This window comes from Arachis hypogaea, chromosome 14 (genome assembly GCF_003086295.3).
Source record: "Arachis hypogaea cultivar Tifrunner chromosome 14, arahy.Tifrunner.gnm2.J5K5, whole genome shotgun sequence".
NCBI classification, from domain to species: domain Eukaryota; kingdom Viridiplantae; phylum Streptophyta; class Magnoliopsida; order Fabales; family Fabaceae; genus Arachis; species Arachis hypogaea.
Window position 1 is genome coordinate 64,934,734 of NC_092049.1, and position 4,409 is coordinate 64,939,142.

Sequence of the window (4,409 nt, forward strand, 5' to 3'; positions counted from 1 at the left end):
TATAAAATAGGATAAAAAGAAGAGAATATACTATAAATTCCAAAATAGGATAAAAAGAAGAGAATATACTATAAATTCCAAAATATGAATGAAACTTAGCTCCAATTAGATGAGCGGGACTAGTAGCTTTTTGCCTCTGAACAGTTTTGGCATCTCACTTTATCCTTTGAAGTTCAGAATGATTAGCATCTATAGGAACTCAGAATTCAGATAGTGTTATTGATTCTCCTAGTTCAGTATGTTGATTCTTGAACACAGCTACTTTATGAGTCTTGGCCGTGGCCCTAAGCACTTTGTTTTCCAGTATTACCACCGGATACATAAATGCCACAGACATATAACTGGGTGAACCTTTTCTGATTGTGACTCAGCTTTGCTAGAGTCCCAAATTAGAGGTGTCTAGGGTTCTTATGCACACTCTTTTTGCTTTGGATCACGACTTTAACCGCTCAGTCTCAAGTTTTTCACTTGACACCTTCGCGCCACAAGCACATGGTTAGGGACAGCTTGGTTTAGCCACTTAGGCCAGGATTTTATTCCTTTAGGCCCTCCTATCCATTAATGCTCAAAGCCTTGGATCCTTTTTACCCTTGCCTTTTGGTTTAAAGGGTTATTGGCTTTTTGCTCTTGCCTTTTGGTTTACAGAGCTCTTGGCTTTTTCTGCTTGCTTTTTTTTTCGCCATTTTTTTTCGCAAGCCTTATTATTCACTGCTTTTTCTTGCTTCAAGAATCAATTTTATGATTTTTCAGATTATCAATAACATTTCTCCTTTTTCATCATTCTTTCAAGAGCCAACAATTTTAAGATTCATAAACAACAAATTCAAAAAAAATGCACTGTTCAAGCATTCATTCAGAGAACAAAAAGTATTGTCACCACATCAAAATAATTAAATTAATTTCAAGGATGAATTCGAAATCATGTACTTCTTGTTCTTTTGTTTTTAGAACATTTTTCATTTAAGAGAGGTGATGGAATCATAGGACATTCATAGCTTTAAGGTATAGACACTTAGACACTAGTGATCATGTAATAAGACACAAACATAAATAAAGCATAAGGCATAAGAAACGAAAAATAGAAAAATAAGGAACGGGTCCACCTTAGTGATGGCGGCTAGTTCCTCCTCTTAAAGATCTTATGGAGTGCTTGAGCTCCTCAATGTCTCTTCCTTGCCTTTGTTGCTCCTCCCTCATGGCTCTTTGGTCATCTCTGATTTCATGAAGGAGGATGGAATGCTCTTGGTGCTCCATCCTTAGTTGTCCCATGTTGGAACTCAATTCTCCTAGGGAGGTGTTGATTTGCTCCCAATAGTTTTGTGGAGGAAAATGCATCCCTTGAGGCATCCCAGGGATTTCATGATGAGGAATTTCCTCATGCTCTTGTTGAGGTCCATGAGTGGGCTCTTTTTTTTTGCTCCATCCTCTTTTTAGTGATGGGCTTGTGAGATGAATCTCTCAATCTCCCATGACCTGGAGGTGGAAGCAATTGTCTTCCCTTTCCTCTTTCTAGAGGTTTCTCCGGCCTTTGGTATCATTAGTGGTCATGGAAAAACAAAAAAGTAATGCTTTTTCCACACCAAACTTAAAAGGTTTGCTCGTCCTCGAGCAAAGAAGAAAGAAAGTAGTAGAAGAAGAAGAAAATGGAGGAGATGGAGGGAGATATGTGGTTTGGCCAAGGGGTTGAAGTAGTGGTTGTAATGTGTGAAAAGGAAGGAGTGATTAGGGGCTGATATAGAAGTGGAGTGGAGATAGAATTCTTGTAATAGGGGTTGGGTTTGGGAAGGAGATGGATGTGATTGGTGGAGGTTATTTTGAGGAAGAGTATTATGGAAAGGTGTGAAGAGGGGAGAAGAAGAGGTGGGGTAGGTGGGGATTCTATAGGGTCCACAGATCCTGAGGGGTCAAGGACTTATCAACCCTGCTCCATTTAGGCATGTAAATGCCCTTAGAGTGCAATCCTGACGTTTAACGCCAGACTGCTGCTTGTTTCTGGCGTTAAACGCCAACTTTTCTCCCTTTCTTGGCGTTTAACGCCAACTTGGTGCCTGTTTCTGGCGTTAAACGCCATACTGGTGCCTATTTCTGGCGTTAAATGCTAGTCTGATGCTTTTTACTGGCGTTTAAACACCAGTAAGCTTATCCTCCAGGGTGTGCTGTTTTTAATGCTGTTTTTCTTTCTATTTATCATTTTTCAGTTGTTTTTGTGGCTTCACATGATCATCAACCTACATAAAACATAAAATAATAATGGAAAATAGATAGATATAATTAAATAATAATGGGTTGCCTCCCAATAAGCGCTTCTTTATTGTCAATAGCTTGACAGTGAGCTCTCATGGAGCCTCACAGATAATCAGAGCAGGGTTGGGGCCTCTCAACACCAAACTTAGAGTTTGGTTGTGACCTCTCAACACTAAACTTAGAGTTTGGTTGTGGCCTCCCAATACCAAACTTAGAGATTGAATGTGGGGGCTCTGTTTGACTCTGTATTGAGAAAAGCTTTTCATGCTTCCTCTCCATGGTTACAGAAGGAGAACCTTGAGTGTTGAATACAAGGTAGTCCTCATTCAACTTGAGGACCAACTCTCCTCTGTCAGCATCAATCACAGCTTTTGCTGTGGCAAGGAAGGGTCTGCCAAGGATGATGGATTCATCATCATCCTTCCCAGTGTCTAGGATTATGAAATCAGCAGGGATGCAAAGGCCTTCAACCTTCACTATCACGTCCTCTACTAGTCCATAAGCCTGTTTCATTGATTTGTCTGCCATCTCTAGTGAGATTCTTGCAGCTTGTACCTCAAAGATTCCCAGTTTCTCCATTACAGAGTGTGGCATGAGGTTTATCCCTGACCCCAGGTCACACAGAGCCTTCTCAAAGGTCATGGTACTATGGTACAAGGTATGAAGAATTTTCCGGGATCCGGTTTCTTCTGAGGGAATGTCTGCTTCATTAATGCACTCAGTTCATTGGTGAACAAGGGGGGTTCATCCTCCCAAGTCTCATTACAAAATAACTTGGCATTCAGCTTCATGATTGCTCCTAGATACTTAGCAACTTGCTCTTCAGTGATGTCTTTATCCTCTTCAGAGGAAGAATATTCACTAGAGCTCATGAATGATAGAAGAAAGTTCAATGGAATCTCTATGGTCTCTGTATGAGCCTTAGATTCCATTGGTTCCTCAAAAGGAAACTCCTTTCTGTCCAGAGGACGTCTCATGAGGCTTTTCTCACTAGGACTCACATCCTCCTCACTCTCTCTAGGTTCGGCCATGTTGGTCATGGTTTTGGCCTTGCACTCTCTCTTGGGGTTTTCTTCTGTATTACTTGGGAGAGTATTGGGAGGAGTTTCAGTAATCTTCTTACTCAGCTGACCCACCTGTGCCTCTAAATTTCTAACGAAGGACCTTGTTTCATTCATGAAATTTAGTGTGGTCTTGGATAGATCCGAGACTATGGTTGCCAGGCCAGAATGGCTCTGTTCAGAATTCTCTGTCTGTTTCTGAGAAGATGATGGAAAAGGCTTGCTATTGCTAAACCTATTTCTTCCACCATTATTATTATTAAAGCCTTGATTACGCTTTTGTTGATCCTTCCATGAGAAATTTGGATGATTTCTCCATGAAGGATTATAGGTGTTTCCATAGGGTTCTCCCATGTAATTCACCTCTGCTATTGCAGGGTTTTCAGGATCATAAGCTTCTTTTTCAGAAGATGCTTCTTTAGTACTGTTGGATGCAGCTTGCAATACATTCAGACTCTGAGAAATCATATTGACTTGCGGAGTCAATATTTTATTCTGAGCCATTATGGCATTCAGAGTATCAATTTCAAGAACTCCCTTCTTCTGAGGCGTCCCATTGTTCACAGGATTCCTCTCAGAGGTGTACATGAACTGGTTATTTGCAACCATTTCAATGAGTTACTGAGCTTCTATAGGGGTTTTCACGTGAAGAGATCCTCCTGTAGAATGGTCTAATGATATTTTTGACAACTCAGACAAACCATCATAGAATATACTTTTGATGCTCCATTCTGGAAGCATGTCAGTAGGACACCTTTTGATGAGTTGCTTATATCTTTCCCAAGCTTCATAGAGGGATTCTCCTTCCTTCTGTCTGAAGGTTTGGATTTTCACTCTAAGCTTGCTCATCATTTGAGGTAGAAAGAATTTAGCCAGGAAAGCACTGACCAGCTTATCCCAAGAGTTCAAGCTATCCTTAGGTTGTGAATCCAACCATGTTCTAGCTCTGTCTCTTACAGCAAAATGGAAAAGCATAAGCCTGTAGACCTCGGTATCAACTCCATTAGTCTTGACAGTGTCACAGATTTGCAAGAATTCAGCTAAAAACTAATAAGGATCTTCCATAGGAAGTCCATGAAACTTGCAATTCTGTTGCATTAGAGA

The 4,409-nt window shown here is 40.6% G+C and overlaps 1 non-coding gene across 1 annotated transcript; it reads left to right on the forward strand.

Annotated features, from left to right (window-relative positions):
• Positions 1-4,040: 4,040 nt before the first annotated feature.
• LOC112746087 (small nucleolar RNA R71) lies at positions 4,041-4,148 on the forward strand. Its single transcript, XR_003173987.1, has one exon. It is a non-coding gene; the product is annotated as a small nucleolar RNA R71 (small nucleolar RNA).
• The last annotated feature ends 261 nt before the right edge of the window (positions 4,149-4,409 follow it).